This window comes from Saccopteryx leptura, chromosome 7, assembly GCF_036850995.1.
Source record: "Saccopteryx leptura isolate mSacLep1 chromosome 7, mSacLep1_pri_phased_curated, whole genome shotgun sequence".
NCBI classification, from domain to species: Eukaryota; Metazoa; Chordata; class Mammalia; order Chiroptera; family Emballonuridae; genus Saccopteryx; species Saccopteryx leptura.
In genome coordinates this window covers 11728631-11753439 of record NC_089509.1, presented here as the reverse complement: position 1 = coordinate 11753439, position 24809 = coordinate 11728631, and the positions used below count along the sequence as shown (strand labels likewise).

Here is a 24809-nt window from a genome sequence, read left to right as displayed (position 1 = left end):
GCAGAATTCCATCTACCACATTTACCTGTCAAATGTTAGCATTTGTTCAAATATTTAAACCAAAATAAAGCTTGATTTAATATTCAAAGAATGCCCAAAATATAAACATTTTAGAAGAATAATTTCTGACCAGAAACTTGACAAAGAAGCTATTGTGACTAAAGGAGACAATAATCATAATTACTTTTGTTCTCTGTTAAGGTTAATTTTTCAGCCTAGGGCACAGAAGATGGTTATTTTGAAATTAAAATTTGTGTAAATATTTCTACCCCTTTGACTAGAATGAAGCATTTTATTGTTATCTATAGGAAACATACATAATATGTTTTAAAGACATTAAAAATGTATAAATATTTCAAGATTGTCAGTTTAAAAAAACCTTTCTTTACAAACACAGGTTAAACAAACACATTGAAATTGACAAAGTGCTTTCTTACTCAGTAAACACATAACTACACTTATTTATGTCCACTTAAAATTACTTCTCATTTGACAACCATAAAATTTTAAAAGGCGAAGAATTTGATATCCATAACTCAAAATAATGACTGCTTTACACCTTATTCAGCTAAGTGGTGGGTCAAATTGATCTTATCTGGTGCCTTGAATAAGATAGCTTTTTGCCTGATGATAAATGGCAACCTCAAGGAAAAAAATCCATCACTGAACTTCTAACATCAGCTAATCCTTCTCAATTTACACTTTTTATTTGGATTCTGACAACGGATTTTTTATACGGTTTAAAAGTACAGTATTAAAGACAGTAGGTAGTTAGATAAGAAAAATGATAGATAATAGAGAGATAGATTGATAGATAGATAGATAGATAGATAGATAGATAGATAGATAGATAGATAGATAGACAGATAGATGACAGGTGATAAAAGTTAAATATTTTTAAGGAATTATCTTCACCATGATACAGAGCTTGATTTTACTGTCTCCAATAACAGTGACTCAGGGAAGCTTAGGAAAGATTTCATCTGACTGAGGACTAACATGGGCATTGTTCATGAAAGAACCACATACATAAGAAAAGGGGAACAATAAAAACTGTTACTGAATTCAAAATGTACATTGCATTAAAAAATAACAATTACCATGAACACTGCACTTCTCTGAATAAAACTGAGGTTATCTCATTTGTCTGTTTAATCACAATTTGAGAGAGAAGTTAGGTCAGTCTTCCAATGACACACACACACACACACAAACACACATAATTACAGGATTTTATGCATGTTTTATTAACTCCAAAGCCTGGGGACTCTTTCCACTGAGTTATAAGGTGCAAGATTCAGAAAAGCACAAAATCCTAGAGATTTCAAAGATAGGAGTAAAAATTAGCGTAAGAACAAAAAGAGTTTAGACACAGTGTAAACAATTTGGGAATTGAAATGCAAGGTGGATGTCCTGAAATCATCTAGAAATTTCAGAATTTGAGCTTGTCCTTAAAAAGAAACTGATGTGACTGTATCAACTTGATTATAGGTTCAGTGCTGGATTGGGCAACAATTACAGAAAAACAAAAGAAAACAAAAAACTTGTATTAGATGATTTTAAGTAGTTGAACATCAGAAAGAAATAGTGGCTTTTATATCTGCATTTCCCTCAAAAGCATTGAAAATGTTTCTTCCTTTGTTAATTTTATGATAACAGAGGGAATATAAAGTTATTGATCCTGTGCTTTAGCTAAAAAAAGCTACTATAGCAATTGTCCTTCCCTGAAGCATAGTTCAATGAATCACATTGTCTGTATTTTATATATATTGTTTCTTTTTAGAGGGAAGAAAAATTAACTTTCCTTCTACTTTTTTGAGTTTTTAGCAGAGAACTTCTCTAATAAAACACAGGTTAACAAGAGAAAAGCAAACAGAAGTTTATTAACATGTATACCTTAGGTGAACATGGGAGATACCCAAGGAAACTGAGTAACTCCCTCAATGCCCACACTACCACCTTAAATATCGTCTTTTTTTTTAAATCAAGGGAAAAGCAGGGAGGTGGAGAGACAGACTTCCGATTGTGCCCCAACTGGGATCCACCTGGAAAACCCCCTCTGTGGCTGATATTCTGCCCATCTGGGGACACTGCTCCAGCACTTAGCAATGGAACTAATTTAGCACCTGAGGTGAGGCCATGGAGCCATCCTTAGTGCCCGCGGCGACCTTGATCATTTGAGCCATGGCTGTGGGAGGAGAAGAGAAGGAGGGAGGGGTGGAGAAGCAGATAGTTGCTTCTCCTGTGTGCCCTGACTGGGAATCGCACCTCAGACTTGAACCTGGACTTCCACGTGCCAGGCCTACACTCTACCACTGAGCCAACCAACCAGAGCCAAATATCATCTTTAGTTAAGACAATGGAAAGATGTTTGGGCATGAGAGGTTATTAGAAAAAGACTGGTAAACAGGGATAAAGTTTGTTATGCAGATTTAAATCAGTGCTCTCTCTATTGATAAGACTTTCTTAGATTTAGTTATCTTTTCCTTTTTGGTTCAGAAGGAGAGACCCTTACAAATAGAATTTTTTTTTATCAATATAAAGTTTCTTACAAAGGGTAACCTCTATTGCTTTACAAGTTTCTCTTTTTTTTATAATTTTATTTTTTTAATGGGGCGACATCAATAAATCAGGATACATATATTCAAAGATAACAAGTCCAGGTTATCTTGTCGTTCAGTTATGTTGTATACCCATCACCCAAAGTCAGATTGTCCTCTGTCACCTTCTATCTAGTTTTCTTTGTGCCCCTCCCCCTCCCCCTTTCCCTCTTCTTCTACCCCCTCCCCCCGTAACCACCACACTCTTATCAATAAAATAAAATACCTAGGAATAAACATAACAAAGAATGTAAAGGACTTATATAATGAAAACTATAAACCATTGTTAAGGGAAATCGAAAAACATATAACGAGATGGAAGAATATTCCTTGTTCTTGGTTAGGAAGAATAAATATAATCAAGATGGCCATATTACCCAAAGCAATATACAAATTTAATGCAATTCCCATCAAAATTCCAATGACATTTTTTAAAGAAATGGAGCAAAAAATCATCAGATTTATATGGAACTATAAAAAACCCCGAATAGCCAAAGCAATCCTAAAGAAAAAGAAAGAAGCTGGGGGCATTACAATCCCTGACTTCAAACTATATTATAGGGCCACGACAATCAAAACAGCATGGTATTGGCAGAAAAATAGACACTCAGACCAATGGAACAGAATAGAAAACCCAAAAATAAAACCACATATATATAGTCAAATAATTTTTGATAAAGGGGCCAACAACACACAATGGAGAAAAGAAAGCCTCTTCAATAAATGGTGCTGGGAAAACTGGAAAGCCACATGCAAAAGAATGAAACTGGACTACAGTTTGTCCCCCTGAACTAAAATTAACTCAAAATGGATCAAAGATCTAAACATAAGACCTGAAACAATTAAGTACATAGAAGAAGACATAGGTACTAAACTCATGGACCTGGGTTTTAAAGAACATTTTATGAACTTGACTCCAATGGCAAGAGAAGTGAAGGCAAAGATAAATGAATGGGACTACATCAGACTAAGAAGTTTTTGCTCAGCAAGAGAAACTGATAACAAAATAAACAGACAGCCAACTAAATAGGAAATGATATTTTCAAACAACAGCTCAGATAAGGGCCTAATATCCAAAATATACAAAGAACTCATAAAACTCAACAACAAACAAACAAACAATCCAATAAAAAAATGGGAAGAGGACATGAACAGACACTTCTTCCAGGAAGAAATACAAATGGCCAACAAGTTTCTCTTATATCTGCAATTTCTAAAAATAATCCTTACACTAAATTAGAGGCATATTCTGGGGTGACATATTCTACTACCCTTCCCATTTCTCAAAAACACTGATGGTCATCTCTAAATTAGATTCTAAATAATCTTCCTGCCTACTGTTTTAAATTCTCTTTTCTTCAGCATTAATATTTATATCTTGTCTTCAAATTGGCTTCCTAACTCTCCACTTACCATTTAGCTTTTTAACTCAAAAAATTAAAAGAGGTCTCTAGGCTCTTCTTATTAGGGTTAATTTACAATTTTCTACAAGATAGTTTTTGAAAATATATCTTGGGTTGTTTTCTGTAACCCATGTCACTTTACAGAGCTAAGATCTCTAACAGATTTTCTAATTTTCAAGCAGAACTATCCAGTGAGTTTTGGGTGTCTGTGGTCTTTTAGCAACTCTTCATTAGTCTCAGTTTTTTGTTCTTTTTTTTTTTTTTTTTTTTTTTTTTTTTTGACAGAGGCAGAGAGAAAGTCAGAGAGAGGGACAGATAGGGACAGACAGACAGGAAGGGAGAGAGATGAGAAGCATCAGTTCTTCGTTGCAGCTCCTTAGTCTCCTTAGTTGTTCATTGATTGCTTTCTCATATGTGCCTTGACCATGGGGCTACAGCAGAGTGAGTGATCCCTTGCTCAAGCCAGTAACTTTGGGCTCAAACCAGCAACCTTGGGCTCAAGCCAGCGACCTAGGGCTTTAAGCCAGTGATCTTTAGGCTCAAGCCAGTGACTATAGGGTCATGTATATGATCCAATGCTCAAGCCAGCCACCCCACACTCAAGCTGGTGAGCCCATGCTCAAGCCAGAAGAGCCCGCGCTCAAGCTGGCAACCTCGGGGTTTTGAACCTGGGTCCCTCGCGTCCCAGTCCAACATTCTATCCACTGCATCACCACCTGCTCAGGCTAGTCTCAGTTTTTATAAAGGAAAACTAGTCTCTAAATTTGACTCTTAAACCTGTTTTAAAATTGGTGGTATCTAAGTTACAATATCTTAAGCTATATCATCTGTCTTTTGAATGTTTATTTCTTTGTAGTGTTAATATCAATTTACTTTGACTTGCTTTAAATAATGATCAAAAATCTAAATTGTACTTTTGCAGCAACATGTTTTTTATTTTCATTTTTGAAATTAAATTTAAAAAACTTTATTAATTTCATATTGTGTAGAAGACACAGCATAAAATCCCACCTAAATCCTTCATGACTTTCCCAATCTCTGTGAACACACTGACTTTTTTCTTCTCTTAATTCCCACAGGCTGTTCTTCACATAAAATCATATTTTCTAAAATACTTTTTATGTTTTATGGTTCAAAATTATAGCTACACTTATGCTAAGGAAGTCTGGCTTTGATAAAATTAACATTATGTGCTTTTATCAGAAACATAAAATGTATGTTTTGGTTACTTAATAATATAAATGGTTGTCAGATGTAAAAAAATGCTCATTTCCAAAAAATATAATATGATTTCTGATTTACTTAAAAATGGAGCTGCAAAACATAAAGAGCTAACCCATAAAATGTATTTAATAGTTAAAATAAGAAATCTGTTTCCCAGGTAGTTTCCGTTAGAACCTGTAAGCACATTTGTCTAGACTATCAATCCCTACATCTTCAGTGCACTGCACAGAGGGACTAAAAGCAAGCCAACTACCACCCTTACTTACTTCATCCCAAAGATTTTGCCCTCATGTTAAAAGCTGCAATAAATTCTCACATTTCCACACACAGCTTATCATCAGTTTGCTGAATCAGCTTTCTGGACCATACCAACTGTATTTCCAGAACTATGCATCCCCAAAGCAATATTTCCAGACATGCTGAATCAGCATACTGAAGGACAAGCAACACAAAAAGATGCTTTTAAGCGTTGTGTCTGAACCAGAGACTATCAGTAGAAATGAGTATGCAACTTGTGGACAAAACACATAAGTAACAAAAATCTTTCAACTTAATACTGGTCACATGCATATTAAATATTTTACTTGAAGTTTTTTTAGTTGATTAGAGGAATTATTATTATTTGTCTATGAAGAGCAGGATATAAAACCATGAAGTTCTTTTCATAATTCTCCAATAATGCATTATTGTGATTACAAGATTTGACAAAGTTATGTATGATATTTTGTCCTATTTACATCAACTTAATTAACTCTGTTATGCTACCATATCATTAAAATATATATATTTTGATTTGTCATATCTACTTCAGAAATGCATGGTTATTGATTGGTAAGGGTAACCACTTGTAAGAACACATAGAGATGGTGATCTAATCTATGATTATTTAGATTTATAGCTAAAGAAAATAATCTCCAAATAGTTACAGCTAACAGTTTTAGAATTGTCTGTGAGTTGTATCTATTCCTGGTTGCCATCACTATAAAATAGCAAGCTGAATGGCTCAGTCATCAAATATTTATCTTATGCTTGATTCAATCCCCATCACCTAAATATATGCACAAAAACACACTTTATAATTCATAATAGTTCAAATCTTTGGCATAAGCATGTTGTTTCCATTACAAGATCTCTTCAAAATTTCTAAGAAATATGTTTTCAGACCTTCAAGAATATTTAAAACAAGCACAATGGTGTACAATTTTTAAATGATCTGAGTCAATAAAATAGTTCTCCATAAGTTTAAATAAGATTATACATTAAGTGAAAAATGGAAATCTTACATATAGTTGGTGTTGGTAGAAGGTAGCTTGAGCTTGATTTATTCAAGGGCTAAGTAATTTTTTCTTAGGTATTAGTTTTACATAATTCAATCACTACCTCAACAAAATAATTTATCCATCTAATAAAATTTTATAATTATTCACTTGGAGATGAAGACATAAGTTCCATTAATACAAAAGGTTGATTAAAGTCACATAAACACCTTACTTTAATAACACCAATCTCCTGGTTTTTATAAGAAATGTACCTGTTAAATATTTATACGTATGTCAAGTTTCTGATTCTGCTGTTTCCTCTACTTCCCTTTCTTGGATGAATAAAAAATTTTCTTTCAGAGACAATTTTGATAATTAAGCTCCTTCCACATGTATTTCTAATTCGTTAAAGAATCCTCATTCCATCCCAACCTCACATTATTTGGTTGCTTTGGGTACCTCCCATGTGGATTTCTTGCAAGAGGAGGTAGTGGACCAAACAAAAGTTATAGAAACATGTTTTGTTGAAAATGTTTTAACATATTTAAATTTATATCCAAAGACCTCCAGGATATTTAAATGTTTGTGATTTTTAGTCTTCTTTTTAACAATTTGTCAAATCAAATCTTATAAAGAATCTCAACATTTAAAGTAGGTAAAATGAAATAATGAAAGACAGAAAATAAGGAAGAGGTCTTTATGTTTGATGTTCCAGGACACAAATCAGCCAGGTTTTGAGGCACTGGTGCCAAATTCAAAGCTAAATCAGAATAGTAATTGTGAGACACTAAAATAGATGATTTCTGAAGCCTTTTTTTGTTCTGGTACTTTAAATGTAATTATTAGAAATTCATTTGTAATGTCTGTGTTTACTCTAATTTGTGTATTGAATTTTTTATTGTTTAAAATTATGTTTTAAAATACATTTAACACAATGCATCATGTCAGCAAATCTTAGATGAATAGCTCAATAAATTTTTTTACAAGTATATATTTACTTAACCATGTCCAAGATCCAGATATATAGCATATGCATTATATCAAAAATCTCTCTAAAATATCGTACCAGTTCATAAATACTTGAGAGGTAACCATTCTTCTTTCTTTTGGCATCATTAATTACTGTATTTTTCCAAGTATAAGATGATCTAATGTAAAAAATGCACCTTAATTTTGGGGCCTGCAATTTGAAAAAAAAATATATTACATAAAGTTATTGAACTCAAGTTTTATTCATCATAAAATTTATACAACTCCTCATCACTGTCAAAACTCCCATCCATTAGCTTGTCTTCATCTGTGTTAGATGACAAATCACTATCTTCATATATTGCCTCGTCTTCAGTTCCATCCATGGCATTTGAAATGCCACACTTCTACAACCACTGTATAAGACGCACCCCATTTTTAAACCCCAGGTTTTTGGAAAAATGTACATCTTTTCTTTTCTTTCTTTCTTTTTTTTTGGTATTTTTCTGAAGTTGGAAATGGGGAGGCAGTCAGACAGACTCCCGCATCCGCCCGACCGGGATCCACCGGCATGACCACCAGGGGGTGATGCTCTGCCCATCTGGGGTGTTGCTCTGTTGCAACCAGAGCCATTCTAGCGCCTGAGACAGAGGCCATAGAGCCATCCCCAGTGCCCGGGGCCAACTTTGCTCCAATGGAGCCTTGGCTGCAGGAGGGGAAGAGAGAGACAGAGAGGAAGGAGAGGGGTAGGGGTGGAGAAGCAGATGGGCAATTCTCCTGTGTGCCCTGGCCGGGAATCGAACCTGGGCCTCCTGCACGCCAGGAGCCAAACGGCCAGGGCCAAAATGTGCATCTTATACATGGAAAAATATGATAGCTTTGTTTATTCTTAAACTTTGTATCATGAAATCTTATAATATTTATTCTTTTGACATTTGACTAATACGATTACTGTGAACCCATCCATGTAAATGCAAGTATAAGTAATATATTATTTTTTGTTGCTTATAGTGTTGTCCTATTATAAAAATAAGCCACAATTAATGTAGCTATGCTCCATTGTGAATACTTGAGTTGTTTTTATCACATTTAGGTTATTCTTATTATTCTTACTAAAAGTTGTTATGAACATATTTGCTAACCCTTTGAGTACTATGAATGTTCATGTACACATCCTTATACCTCATGACCATCCAGAGTACAATCATACAAAAGCTTTTATTTTAAAAATGTTTAAGGCAACATTAAAATAAAGGCAAATGTATGTTCTTGTTTTCATAAATTAGTTATCAAACAAACATGAACTTTGGTAAATATTATTAAACAGTTTTTAAAAATGGTTGATCAATTTACACCCTCACCAACTATTTATAAATATTCCAGTTGTTCCATAAATTTGTTAACACTTGATGTTGTCAATCTTATTAATTGTATTGAATTTGGTGGATATGTTGTAATACATCATTGTAGTTATAATTTAAATTTTTTGAAACTGCCATTTTTTCAAATTCTTATTGTCCAGTTGAATATCCATTTTTATAAAATGCTTGTTCAAGGTATTTGACCAGTGTGTTGTTTTGTTTTCTCTTATTGATTTATAGCTACTCTTTAGATATCCTGGAAAAGAGTGCATAGTTAGTTATATGAATCTTTAAGGAAATCAGTAAAAAAGAACTTCAAGCAATAGAATAGAGGATAAATGCATTCTAAAAAGTGAAACATTTTCAGCTGCTAAATTTAAAAATTGAAATACAACTTCAACCACTCTTTATATTTATAAGAATTTCAACTTGGTACAGGTCCTGCCTTATTTACACATATATACACTTATTGAATCTTTTAAAACTTTAACATAAGATGTTAAAAATTTTCTATTTATGTAAGCAATATTTGTAGTCAAATCTAGAATATTCACTTCATAAATTAAGTTTTTACAAAGCTTTCTGTTATAATTTTTTTATTCCTTCTGTTTTTATGCTCTCACTCTGATGATAAAAACTTTCACCTCTTTCATATTACAGTGCCAGTAAGTAACCATATAAAATATCATTAGTTCTTCAGAAAAAAGTTACATGTATTAACATTTCTGATATAATAGCACTTTATATTATAAATTGTCCAACAGGATGACTATTCCATATTTGGTAACAGTCTAGTTTATACTCAATCTCATTTTAAGAAAACTGGATATCTGAAACCTAGTTGAAAAAATACAAACCAGACATAAAATTAGTTTAACTTTGAGGATCTGTGTAATCTTTAGAAATTTATAGGAAAGAATGTCAAAAGATATAAAGATAGAATTTTAGAGATTCTAATGTTTAAAATCAAGACAAAAGAAAAACAATCAATATCCAACAAAATCTAAAAAGTGAAACAAACAAACCCATGAATACAATACATAATCAATGAAAGAACACCAAAAGCTTGAGAATTATGAAGTAAACTGAGGCGAACTCATTGCTCCTCCTTCACGTGTATCTAAGGCGCCTTTATTTGTCTCAGTAGAACAGAAGGCACTTGCATATGGAATTACTAACTTGAAAACAATCAGACCTAGTAAAAATAGAAAAGTAAAATCTCACCTTTTCAGTGAGGCTGTCTTAACCACACTGCATAAAATATTGCACCTCATTTCTCCCTGCCACTCTCTTACCTACCACACTCCATATATACATATACATATAAATTCCATAGCACTTTTAATTTTTTATCTTATATCTCTTGGTTTATTTTGGCTTTCTAGCTGCTTTTACTAAAATGTGTAGCCTTTTCTAGATTTGGATTTTACTGATTCCCACCTTTATTTTCACAGCCCAAATGTACAAAAAGCTGAACTTTGAAAATGTCTTTTGAAACAACTCTTCATTCTTAAATGCTGCAGGTTTCTCAATTTCAGCACTATCAACATTTGGGGCTGGAGGTTTCTGCATTGTGAAAGGCAGTTCTGGACTGGCAGAATGTCTGGCAGCACCCTGGCCTCTTCCCACCAGATGCTAGTACATTCACTCTCCACTGGTGACCACCAAAAATCTCTCCAGGTGTTGCTAAATGTGTCTGAGGGAGCAAAATTACATCTATTGACAAACACTGCTATAAAGGATTTAGTAACAACAAATTTAGTTGATAATAATTAAGAACTTCTCTATACCTGAATTCTGAAGCAGTTAAGAGAACAACAACAAAAAAGAAGCCAGACAAGGCAGTGTTGCAGTGGATAGAGCATCAACCAAAGACACAGAGAACCCAGGTTTGAAACCCTAAGGTCTCCAGCTTGAGCTTGGGTTCATCTGGCTTGAGTGTGTGCTCACCAACTCTAGCGCAAGGTATTGACTTAAGGGTGGGATCATAGACATGACCCCATGGTAGCTGACTTGTGCCCAAGGTCACTGGCTTGAAGCCCAAGTTCACAGGCTTGAGCCCAATGTTGCTGGCTTGAGCAAGGGGTCACAGTTCAGCTGGAGTCTCCCCCCCCCCCAGGTCAAGGCACATATTAGAAAGCAATCGATGAACAACTAAGGTACATCAATGAAGAATTAATGCTTTTCATCTCTCTTCCTTCCTGTCTCTCTGTCCCTATCTTTCCTCTCTCTCTCTTGCTAATAAAAAAGAAAAAAAAAAAGATGAAAGAAAAGAAAAAAAGAAAAGAATCAGAATAAGATTGACCAAAATCAAATACAGAATGTGGTTTGCATCTGCAGGTAAGTGAGGGGTTGCTACTTGGCTCCAAGATTAAGCAAGTCTATTCACCTTGACACAAGAAGTCCTGGAAGCACAGGCCTCCATCCTAAGGGGCCAACCTTTAATATGTCTTTTTTGTAATAAATATAGTCTCTTACATAACCACCCTAAGGAAATTTAGCTTTGCAACAATGATCTATAGTTATATTAATTTTATTTTTCACTTGTTCCACTAATGTCTTTATAGTAGTTCTTTATTTGAGTACTGGTTCTATGGCAGAATAATGTATTGGATTTAGTTGTTATGTCTCAAACCCCACTTGTGAGTTTGCTTTCTGTTGCCTCATGGATCGATGAATAATACATTTCATATGGAAACATGAAAAGTGGTGAATAAACGTCCCTAGAAATCCTTAAGTTATTAGTATTTCTTTTTTGAGCTGCACACTCATTGCCTCTGAACAGAGTGTCCTGATTCACTCAGTTTTCATTAAGTTTCTGCTCCATGCAGAGCCATGTATGTCCTCAATGCTAAGAATTAGAACAGGTGAGAGAAAGACATGAAAGAAATAGAAAAATTCACCCTAAAAGTTTTAAACTTAAAAGGTATGAGAGTTTTCTTTTTTCCAGCTGAAAACAAAAGAATGAATAAAACCAGAACTTAAAAATTAAAAATGTTTAACTGGGAAAGACTGACAAATACCTAAACAAACTTCTGCTATTTCAAAAGACTTGCTTGATGGCAGACATTAAAAATTAATCATGTTCTACAGAATACAGTTGTGATAGCAAAAGATTCCACAATATAATAAACTAAGAAGTCATTATCAACTGATCAAAGCAGACATTCTCAATGAAACGACTTTCCCATCTCTGATCTAAGAATAAGCAGTACATTGTAAAAATCCCTTGAAGATTCCAGGTATGAGTGAAATAAAAAACTCCAGCCAGGTCAGCCTGTGGACTGTGCAAAATAAATCACCCAAGCAGAAATATACTAGCAAATTAAGACAATATGAACAAAAGCCTTTTTACTTAAGTACCAGACAGCTTTTGCCTCTCATTTTTAAGGACAGTCTATCAGAAGACTGTTTTTACACTTGGATACTGAAGCAGGATCTGGAAGTGGAAAGGTGCGTTCATTAGACTTTAAAGAACGTGGTAATTACCCAGCCTTACTTACCAGACTTACTTCAGAGTGGAGAGAATAGTTTCCAGGTAATTTGCAAAATGACTAAGTCAAAATAGAAATGTAAATAAAACAAGCATTAACATCTCAAAAACATGAATCAGAACCTTAAGCCTCTCAGCTGAAATCAGTGAAAGTCACTGAGAGGAAACAGAGTCCCTAACAGTAATATATGAGCCATAGGGAAGAATATAACGACCAATATACTTAATTTGAAAGCAACTAAAATTTTTTGTTGCTGTTGTTTGTTGTTTTTTCCCTAATTTCCTAAGAATGAAGTTGTCATGAGATCAAAGGCTGTTTAATATTCCAGAGCTGGCTAATCAACAGAAACTAACTCAAGGGATCTTGGATTTACCCAAGGGTAACATCCATACCATAAGGCTTATGTGATTGAACAGAAGGAGAATATTTTTATAAGCTTTGCCTCAGGACAGGCAAATGAAAATCACATTTCACTAGAGTAATTGCATTTGCAACACATACAAAAGAAAGGAAGGGAGGAAGGGAAGAAGGAAGGAAGGAAGGAAGGGAGGGAGGGAGGGAGGGAGGGAGGGAGGGAGGGAGGAAGGAAAGAAAGAAGAAAGAAAGAAAGAAAGAAGAAAGAAAGAAAGAAAGAAAGAAAGAAAGAAAGAAAGAAAGAAAGAAAGAAAGAAAGAAAGAAAGAAGGAAAAGATGTGACAATTTGCACATGAAGCAATCTTTCTACATATAATGTTCTTGTCCTCAAGGTAAATCTAACTAATTATGTAAATTTCTCAATCACCACTTGGAAACACATACATACACATAAACACACACACACACAAATTATATATGTACACATATATATACATATAGATACATACATATTGATATATAATTTAATAAACATATTTAAAGTTTCTGAATTAAAAATCAAATACAAACAAGAAAGACATTTTTTTGAAATAAAAGCATTGTAACTTTCCCAGTAAAAAATAGTGTAATCTAATAATAGAGATGGTAGTTAGGCTATTAGTTCAGAGTCTTTACTCCCCTGGGAAAGAGAATATCCAGTTTGGAGCAAATGTAGGTTTATAGTTGTAAGAACATGAAATAGTTTATTCAGGTAATATATATTAATTATTAGATCATTTTTCATACAAATAACTGTATAACTACATTTGCTCCACCCTATATAGTAAGATACAAGCCTTACAGAATGCTGGTCACAAATACTAGCAATGTAAGTGGAGTAACCATACAATTTTAATTGAAGGCTTAAGTCACTTGAGTTGTTTAGGCTCCTCTTCCTCCTCTTTGTTCATTTGGTGCATAAATTTCTTTTCAAATTTTAATTTATTTATTTATCTATTTTTTTTAAGTGAGAGGAAGGGAAATAGACTCCCACATGTGTCCCAACCAGAATCCAGCAGGTCAGTCCCCTACTGGGCTATGATTTGCCCATCTGGGGCCATGCTCGCAATTAAGCTATTTTTAATGCCTAAGGCCTGATACTCTACAGAGCCATACTCAGTGCCCTAGGCCAACACCCTTAAATCAATTAATTTTAGAGAGAGAAAGGGGAGGGGGGAGGGGTGGAGAAGCAGATGGTCACTACTCTTGTGTGCCCTGGCGGGGAATGGAACCCGGGACTTCCACACACCAGGTCGACAGCCAACCAGTCAGGACCCATAAATTAAAAAAAATAATTTGTGTTAGGAATTACTGGGTCAGTTTGGCATAAAGGATTTAGTTAATTGGCTCTGGAGTTAGACTGCCTAAAACACGACTGGCACACTTTTTCAGATTGTAAATATTTTAGACTATTCAGGCCTTAAAAACTCTGTTGTAATTACTCAACTCTGACTTTGGGTCACAGATATAATGTAAATGAAAAGGTGTGGCTGTGTTCCAATAAATCTTTATTTATGGACCCTAAAAATTACATTTCACATAATTTTTTCACCTTGCAAACTATTATTCTTCTGTTGATCTTTCTCACTCACTTAAAAATGTATAAACAATTCGTAACTCATAGCTCATACAAAAACACCTGGAAGACCAGATGTGGCTGACAGGTATGGCTCTTTCTGTCTCACTGGTAACTTCTATCCCATCACCTGCCACTTCTGTAACCTTAGTCAAGCTGCATAACCTTTCAATTTCCCTCATCTATAAAAGACTAGCAATTGTTTTATTGACCCTAGCTAGCTCTTGTGTTGTTTTGAGGATTCAAGATGTTAATACCTCCGAAGTACTAAATATTACCTTCCATATAGCAAATGTTCAATAAATGCTACCTGTTATTATTGCTAAAGTTACACAGTAATTTATATCTGTGTACTTCATTCAGCTGTCTTTATTAGTAATTTATGATAAAAATTCCATTATAACTGACTTCAAATGAAATGATACAAGCTTGTCTGGACATTTGAAAATAATTGATGAATTGTATATTTTTTAAATTTTTATTTATTTATTTTAGAGAGAGAATAGAGACATTCATTGGTTGATTCTTGTATGTGCCATGACCTAGGATCAAACCCCCAACCTTGGCGTATACTAAAATCTAACTAACTGAGCTACCTGATCAGGGCCATGATGAATTGTATTTCAATTATTTTGACTGATTTAAGACAGCTGCCATGAAGAAGAAAAGGAAATATATAAAAGAGAAAGAGCTAAACAGGAAAAAGAAACGAGTTAACATTAGTTGACATCTAATATGTCTTATGATTGGTGTTAAGTACATTTTGTACATATGTGTGTGTGCATGTGTTTGTATGTATTATTGTCTTTGTCATATATTAGCTCCATTTTGAAATAAAAATTATGACAGGAAATAGCTTGACAAATATCATATAGCTAGGCCATATAGCTAAGCTAGTAACTGGAAAATTATGATAAAACGGTGTGGCCTGACCTATGGTAACACAGTGGACAGAGTGTTGACCTAGAATGCTGAGGTATCCGGTTCAAAACCCTGGGCTTCTTAAGTCAAGGCATGTATGAGAAACAACTACTATGAGTTGATGCTTCCTGCTCCTTCTCTATACCTTCTCTCCATCTCTCTCTCTCTCTCTCTCCTCTCTGTAAAATCAATAAATAAAATCTTTAAAAAAAAAAGACAAAAAGATGTTTAACTTAAGAAGCATAACTCCTCCAGTTGTGTTTAATTATAAAAGCTACAACTTAAGTCATCCAATTTTATTTATTCACTTATTTATTTATTTACATATTTCTTTTAGAAAATATTATACATAACTAAAGCTCAGAGAAGAGTAAAATATATCCCCATGTATACAACACCTAGTTTTTAAAATAATCAAATAATAGCCAATTTTGTTATATCTCTACTCTCTGTCTCCCACCCTAGATTGGCATATTAATTTTTAGAATACATTATTCTTATTCATTAAATAATGCATTAAACTGGAAATTCAAGAAAAATAAAAATGTTAAAAATAAAAAATTTTCACAAAATTCCTCACAAAATTATTTTTGCTATTCTTTATCAGAATTTATGTATGTGAATTCATAACACTTGTCATATAAATTTCTTACTTATCTAGACTTCAGAACCTTTGCATTTGATGAATACAGTACATATGATTAGCTATTCCTCAATTATTAAACATTGCATTTTATATTTGTTAAAGTATTTTAGTTGTTTTATAAAAAATGTGCATCATATGCATATAGAGATTTTATTTTGATGCACAGAAGTTTTATTTGTGTGTTTATTACCAAAACTATTTATTGGTTTTAGAAAGAGGAAAGAGAGAGAAAGGGAAGTGGGGAGGAGCAGGAAACATCAACTCATAGTCGTTGCTTCTTGTATGTGCCTTAACTGGGCAAGCCTGTGGGTTCAAACTGGTGACCTCAGCATTTCAGGCCAACACTCTATGCACTCATAACCACAGGCCAGGCTACCAAATCTATTAATCTTCATTCTTTTTCAACATTTCCCCCCATTACTTCTATGTTTTGAGACAATTCCATTTCCACTTATACAACTCATTAAATTTACATGTGAAAATCTAGAAATTGCTAATATAAATATTAAAATAAGCAAATGCAATATAGAAATGTGAGGAAAAAAATTAAGAAAATTTCCAATAAAGGTATACTAATCTCCTGCTAAATTCAAGGCATTATATTAGACCTTTGAAAATATAAAAAAAAAAATATCCTCAGTACTCATGATATTTATAAAATTATTTAGGATCATATCCTATTTCTCTTTACTGGAAATAAAAATGCATATGCATGTTAATTAATAGGAAATTCCATATAAACCAAATCAATTTTTTAAGAATTTCAGTAGCTATCTTAGATTTTTATTGACTATAGATTGCGAGCCTATTCTATGTCAGTTTTTCATAAGCGTTACATCAGCGATGCCATTATATGCTACCAAATATGTGTTGTCTTTGAATATTAAGCTATGCTTTCTTAATTAGCAAATTGAATAAACAAGATATGACACTATTTACTTAAAAAGTACATTTTCTATTAAAATGTAAGGTTTTCTTCAAATATCAAGCATAATGCCAGATTATTAATATTCAGATTTCCCTAAAATTGGCAACTAATGTTCATTTTTAGTAACATGCTAATTTCTTTAGGTAACCTTTTTCTGAATTTTTTTATCTTCTAAGAAACAAAACAAAAAGATGAAAATAATATAAGGTTATATTTTCTATAGTAGCTCTCTTTTACTATACCCCAAGCTAGTTTTATATACTTTACTCAACAATTCACTGTTAATCTTAGATATGGACAAAAAAATAAAAGTCTGCATCAGTTGCTTAAATTTGCTTGTTAATTGTTTTAGAAAGTGATCATGAAGTTTTAAGTTGTAAAGAGTGAAGTCCTGGTTTTCTCTGAATATTTAAATCTGTATAAGAAATAACAGAATCAAACAAAAACAGTGATATCAAACAAGTTTATCACAAATTTTAAAGATCGACTATTGAGAATGAAAGGGAAGACTGAAACAGTTTGCCTTTTAGAATCTTAATTATTCCAATTAGTCTGCTCTATTGTGCCCAACTCTTAACCCATTCCTTAGAAACTAACGCAAAGCATATAGGCTACTAGCAAATATTCTGGTTTAACACGCCTGTGTGTGAAGTGGCATTCTGTGACGGTGGTTACAAGAACTTCCTTACTTTCAGGCATGCTATATAATTGTTAAATAATTGGCGGTCATATTCCAAAGTTCACTACAAATATCCTTTGTCCTGAGATACCGGTAACTTTAAGTAATCTTTCCCTGTAGAAAATGGCCAGTAATTTACTGAAGTGATTGGAAATATACTTTTATAAATCAATGGAGAGGAATTAGCATTTATCTCATTACCAAACATATCTCAAAATACAAGAGTACCTTTTTAACTCTCAAATGTGCTTTCTTGAGCAGAATTCGTTTTCAAAATTTCCTCTCTGATACTGAAATATCACAGGAGAGATGGAGAGTTTTGTGACGTGTTTAGAAAATTGCAAATAATGTAAATAATGACCGAAATCAAGATGCATCCTGGTAGACTACAGCAAATACTCCAAAAGTCAGTTTCTCTGTACATTTTTTTGTGAAGCACAGCAACTCTCAGTCTGTATGTAAATTTATACAGGTTGTATCCGTAATGTTGTAAGTTATAATCAATACATTCATAATGGCATTTAACCTTCTCCCAGTTTCCTAATTTCCTTACCTTAAAAATGAGATAGTTTTGGGGGTTTTCTTTGTTTTTTGAGGTGAAAATTCTAAATTTCAGCCACAGAATCTTATGAAACACAATAGAAAATAGTTTTGAAATTAGATCTTGGTTCTTTTTGAACTGCAATTTACTCATCTATAAAATGGGAATAATAATACCAATTACTTACTTGCATTCTATGATTGGAATGGAAGATGACATGTAAAGTAACCCCTCTAGTTGATACAGAAAAAACGTGATATTGGTAGCCAGTATTTTGATCATTAAATTATAATCATTACCACTTCTGGTAGAAATATACCAAATTAACTTTTTCTTTTTAAATTCCCTCCATGGCATGAATATTTTTGATTATTTTTAGAAAGTTTTGCAGGAAGTTAAATTTTTAGCTGGTTTGCTATTAAGTATTGATGGAGTCTAGGTAATGGTGGGTTATTGAATTGTTACTCCAGAAAAAAAAGAGCACTTATTTGTAGTTTTGTCATATTTCTGTGGTCTATACACTCCCATCATGGTCAATTTCATGCCACTGAATCAGAAATGTGCAAGATATGCACAGTAGTGTGTCAAGAACTGGCTCACATTGGTTTTGGGGCAATTAAATGGTAGCCAATTATTGGAATGACCAATTCAATAAAAAACAAACTCAGCAAATGACCAACTCATCAAGTAATAAATATGTTAAATAACCAATTCACAAGATGACAAATTTGTTAAAAGCCTATTTTCCAGAAGCTAAGTTGCAAAAAGGTGCCATATGATCAACTCCCAAGTGACTTTACTTACAAAACATATCAAATACCTTAAAGAGTAACTCAGACAATTTCTGCAGCCAATGTGCTTTTAGAGGCAGGCAAATGCAGGGTCAGGGAAATAAAGCTGAAAAATATAAAAAAGACAGGCACTTGACATATGGGAAATCCATTTGAATATACAATGTGCTGCCTGGAATATGCAACATGCATGGTCCTGACATTGAATCAAACCATACTAGGAACAATGTAGCTAAAATGCTGAATGGCAATGAATAATTAAACTCTGAAAAGAAATCCTAATCAATTTGGCATTTTATTCATTTACAATTTTAATGAACAGGAAAATTGATTTTTCAGTAAATTGGCTTTAATTGAATTTATTCTTATTGTCTTTATGTGCTTTGTACCTAAAGATCTTAAAACACAGAGACTATGAATAATAGTAAGTTTCACCGTTGAGGTCTTAATATGAACTTTCAGCCATTTTTAAAGACCTCTTCTCAAATAATTTTTATGTCTAATTATTTTAAATGTAATTCTTTCCTTTAGGGATAGAAGAGCTAAGAAAATATAGAATCTAAGTTCTCTAATTTTTCAGTTGCATTTTGAACCATCTAGTCATGCTTTAACTGAAAGAAGTCATTATGAACACAATTATTGCATACAGTGTGCCTAATCTCTATCCGGAAATCCCCTCTCAGTGGCCATCTCGCTTTTCTATAATGCCGGGACATGCTTTCATCTCCTTGCAAGCTTAAACACACCCCTCAGCTCAATGTTCATAGACTCTACTTTCTCCTCAGTCTAATTAGTCTCAGAAGATTGCATATTAGAAGGTATCTTAGAAATATACAGACTGAGGTCTGACATGAACTTTGCATATCATTTAAATTTATATTGGATTTTATTGGTAGTGAAACTAAATTCTAAAGAAGTGAAGTGATTTATTGAAAGTCACAGGGAAGTAGGTTTATTCATTAGAATTTCATTTTAGATAGAATATATTTATGGTCATAATTTTTTTATAGCTCCTTTCATATAAAAAAAAAAGAGCTCTGTTTCTTTATTCTCTTGAATCTGGACAGGTCTTGTGATTTGATCTGACCAGTAGAATATGATAGTTTGTGTTGCATAAGTTCTAAAGACTAGACTTCCCAGGCTTTTCAGCTTCTGCCTTTTCCCTCATATAATGTTGTCCTGAGCACACCAGATAAGAAGGGCAGTGTAGTCTACTGGAGGATGTGAGACCACATCAAGCAGAATCAGACCAGCACCAACAACCCGACATACCTGTGGAATCATGTGAGACACTACAGACCAGCTTACCCTCAAGCTGAATAAAACAGCATGAAAGGTACCACCTCACATCTGTTAGATTAGCTTTTATCAATAAGACAGATAGTAAGAAGTGCTGGAGAGGCTGCAGAGAAAAAAAAAACCATTCATCCACTGTTGGTGGATATGTAAATTAGAACAACCATTATGGAAGAAAGTATGGTGGTTCCTCCAGAAATTGAGAATAGACCTACCAATCCCTCTACTTGGTATATTCTTCCAAAACTTAAAAACATGAGTACGTAAAGACACATGGACTACCATGTTCATCACAGCATTGTTCACAGTGGCCAAGACATGAAAACAACCAAAATGTTCTTCAATAGAGGATTGGATAAAGAAAATGTGGTACATATATACAATGGAATACTACTCAGCCATAAGAAATGATGACATAGGATCATTTACAACAACATGGATGGACCTTGACAACATTATACTGAATGAAATAAGTAAAACAGAAAAAACTAAGAGCTGTATGATTCCATACATAGGTGGGACATAAAATTGAGACTCATGAGCATAGACAAGAGTGTGGTGGTTACCTGGGGGAGGGGAAGGGAGGAGAGGGAGGAGGCTGGGAGGGGAGGGAGGGGCATAAAGAGAAACAAATATAAGGTGACGAAGGATGATTTGCCGTCGGGTAATGGGTATACAGCATAATCAACTGCCCAGATGATGGGGAGATGTTTTCTCTAAATCTGTGTACTCTGATTGTTGACCAATATCACCCCGTTATATTTAATTGTCTAGAAAAAAACAGCATGAAAGGAATGCAGGTGAAAAACCAAAATAACAATCAGCTCACCTTTGGAATTTTGGGAGTTGGTAGAGCATTGTTCTTTTAAGTCACTACATTTTGGGATAGTGTGTTCTATAGTAGTTAATTGATTTTCAAAGATAAGAACACTTCAGGTGGCCTAGAAAAGTGCAAAGAAAATAATTTAGCATATCAACACGAGTAACACAGTAGAGGTATTTATTTTTTAAAAGGATTTGTATAGGTAGAGAAAAATATAAACTCATAGGTAGGCATATGATTTAAACAGATAAATCAGAGAGACCTGAGGGATGTCATTCCATGAAGAAGGCACACTGTCCCCTCATGAAGGTTGTAAAACCATTTGCAATGGGGCTCTCACATTTCTGCATGTTCTACAAAAAGGGGCACTGTCTTTATTCTGGGTTCTATTTTCCAAAATGTTAATATAGTGAAGAGCTTCGTAATAAAGAGGCAATATTCTTTTGGAGGAGCAAAGGAAGGCATGCTTACAGGGAGTAAAAATATTCAGTTTCTTTAAACTCAGGTTTCTGTTTCTGTAACATCATCTGAGTTCTGTTTCTGAAATCATCAGCTCCTCTTGACAGGGCTCTTAAGGAACTGAGGATAGGGGAACCAGTGCCAAACATTTTGGTGCTTGCGTGCCTGCTGTCCTGTGAGTAATAAAGTCATTTGTCTCTGACCCAGGAGTCTTATGTCATCTATAAGGATCTATGAAACTGCAGTAGCGTAGCTTGTTAGCATGCAAGAAGGCAAAAACTTCAAACCTTTCACAGTTTTAAAAATGAGGTCTTCCAAACATATTTTCAACAAATACCAAAATAAAGTTGTTTGTCTTGGGAAGTGTGTTTATGTGGCATCCATTATTAAGGAAAGGGGGAAGAGACAACACAGATCACTGAACCCGAAATTTAGTATTCACTTTTGTTACATCTAGTAGGAAAGGTTATGACAAATTGTCAGCAGTGTTAATAAATGGTAATAGTTTAACTCATTATCCCTTTCAGGCTTTGTAGTTTTTAATAAGGGAAAATACCTTAATCCAAATAATAAACAATCCATGGGTAACTGAAGGATTAATCAAATGAATGAGAAAAATATTTTATGGCAGAAATTTCTGACTTTCTCCAATTTACATGATGCAGCCAGTTGTTTTAGTTCAAATGCAATATGGTATAAAGTTAAGAACAAAGCTTTGAAGTTAGAGTGACTTTCTAAGCTGTGCAAATTTGGGCAAGTGGTACAGTTTTATTCGTTTCAGTTTCCTCGCCTGTGAAAATGTGATAAATTGTAAAATAATGATACAAATCTGACTGTGTTTTTTGAGGATTAAAAAAAATTATGTCTTATTTCCACATAATCAAATAACTCCATAAATGACAGACTCCATTATCATTTCACAAATAAGTATTGCTGGTTCTTTTTGCAAAAATGTATAGAAGCTCATAACTTCTAGTTTATCTCAGCTTTTATCAAAGGGGAGCACACAAGATATGACTGTGGAGTCACGAAGTGACTTCATAATTAGAATAATATCTATGAGGATGCAGACCATGCTCTATACACAGGCTTTAGAACAATGTCTAGCACACAGAAGATGCTCAGTACATACTTATTAAATAAAATAGGGAGCAAATAGCCGGAATACTTTTTATTTTAAGTCCAGAAGTCTTGAGAGCAAAACTAGGAGGTAAGATTCAAGTGCACCAGTGATGAAGAGGATTGAAGCTGTGCTCCCGTGACTGCCATGATGACACAGAGATAGATGTCTTGAGGCACAAGAAGGCACGAGTTACTTCTACAGCATAAGTACCTGCCAGGAAATAGAATAGAGTGCAGCACAAAGTCACAGATGAATAGGACCTCAGATGTCTTTTAGGTATATCTGACAACAAAGTAGATAGAGATAAAACTCAGAAATTAAAACTACTGTTTTTTTATTTTTTACAAAAAAGAAATGAATAGTACTATTGGTTATTTTTAAAGCAACTCAAATTGATTTGTAAAAAAGAAAGTAATAAAGGAAGAAAAGAGACCTTAAGTTAAGAAAAAAATTAAAAAGAAGAAAATAAGACATTATAAACTCTACCATCTTGAGATAAAGACTCTTCTAGATTACTGCATTTTAAAGATAGGAATGCTTTTCTTCTCCAAACCCTCTTTTTATATATGAAGAAACAGAGGCTCAGGGAAGCTGTTATTTTTACAAAGTCATATTCCAGTACACTGATACATATATAGATGACTAAAGAAATAATTGAAAGGAGAATCAACTGAAAGAAGCATCTACTTACCAGAAATACATCACCAGCTACTGCCTGGGCTCCTCCTCCCTGTATGCTAATCAGTTAGTATGGATCCAAAACTGTTTAGGACAAAGACATTTTCCAGAGCTAAGAGTTCCAATGATTTTGACTTTAAAATATCCAGTTAAAAATACCATCACACAGAGGAACAAAACACTTCACGGTTGGCACCTTTCAGGGAAACAAGCTTCTCTTCTTTGCAGAATTCTGCTCTGTGCTGTAGCACAGATGTGACATGCCAGATGAAGTGCAGCCTAATGAACAGAAAAACAACAACCTGGAAACACTTTTTCCCTCACTTAAAATGGAAAATAAAATAGAATCAGAAAGTCCTTAAATGTATATAATCTGGATGAAGTCATCAGATTTGGAAAAGATACTATTTGAAATCATATTACCTCAGTTCTCAGATGATTCATAGGGCTTGTTGACAAGGTGTCTAGTAAACACTCCAGACCATTGCTACTGGCGCGCAAGTCTACCAGCTGTTAAAGATGAAAGACTGACAGTTTTTATATGATAATTAAATCTCTTCTTATTCTTTAAAGGCTATTTAACTTAATTTTAATTAATAGTAATAACCATTCATAATTGCTATACCAGTAAATTGCTTTGAATTGCTGTTGTCTAGTGGCTATTTATTATAAAAGATTATAGAATAGGGTTCTTGAAGAAAGACTACCAACACAGTACAATAAAGAGAAAAGATTTAGATGTTGGCTAGGAGAAAAAAAGAAAATAAGAATACAATTGAAGGATAAATCAAATGTTCCCTGATCAGTTCAAAAGTAGATGGTGTGAGATAAGTAAGTTTGAAAAAGAATAAAATATTGCATTGTCCTTTCCAGTTTAGGTAGATAAAATAGATGTATTAGAATAAGGACTTGCAATTCTTGGTACAATGTTAAGAAAGAGTATTAAACTCTTAGAGTAACGAAGATAGTTATATTATTAGCTACTTTTTTTGAGTGCTAAGTTCCATTAATTATGTTTGAAATGGTGAAAATTTTGTTTCTAATCTTTACAACAGTTCTGAAAAGTAGGGGTCGCTTTGTTTGTTTTGAAGATGTCAGTCAGTAACTCAATGAAGACACTCTATTTGAAGTGGGTAGGACCAAGGGATTAATACCAGGTCTATCTAATTACAGAGCCTTTTCTCTATTATATTATCTTTATTACAGAAGGAAAAAAAAGTGTCACCTTCTCTAAAAAAAAGTACTTGTATCCAGGTATAATAAATGCTAAGACTATCAAAAACGCTAAGACAATTTTCATCTACTTTATTCCCTGTTTTCCTTTTGATAATGTTTTTCCTTCTCAAGAAATTCTATAGATTTAAATTGCATACTGATAGTTTGTATGTTCTATGCATTAGTTTTCTACAGGCATTTGGCTGGCTGCAGATGTCAGGCCCCCAGGCTGTAAAATCCACTAAGCAAATTGCTTTGAAATATTCTCCCTCCAAAGGTCCCTTGTTTAATGTCTGTAAATCTGCTCTGAGTTGCTTTCCTGACATGACTTATGTGGCTTATGTGTTTTCACACAACAATTTTGTTCAGTGAGTGAGCAAAATTAGTTTTCTAGAGTCCCCAAACTCAATTCTTTACCCGCTCTGCACAT

General features: G+C 33.7%; 1 long non-coding RNA gene across 1 annotated transcript in view; it reads right to left on the bottom strand.

The window, feature by feature from the left end:
* Positions 1-21016, bottom strand: part of LOC136378968 (uncharacterized) — a 28634-nt gene extending 7618 nt beyond the window's left edge. The window contains exons 1-2 of the long non-coding RNA XR_010746661.1: positions 20911-21016; positions 18815-18891 (exon numbers count right to left, since the gene is read on the bottom strand). This is a non-coding gene — a long non-coding RNA (uncharacterized lncRNA). The remainder of the gene's footprint in view (positions 1-18814; positions 18892-20910) is intronic.
* Positions 21017-24809: the final 3793 nt, after the last annotated feature.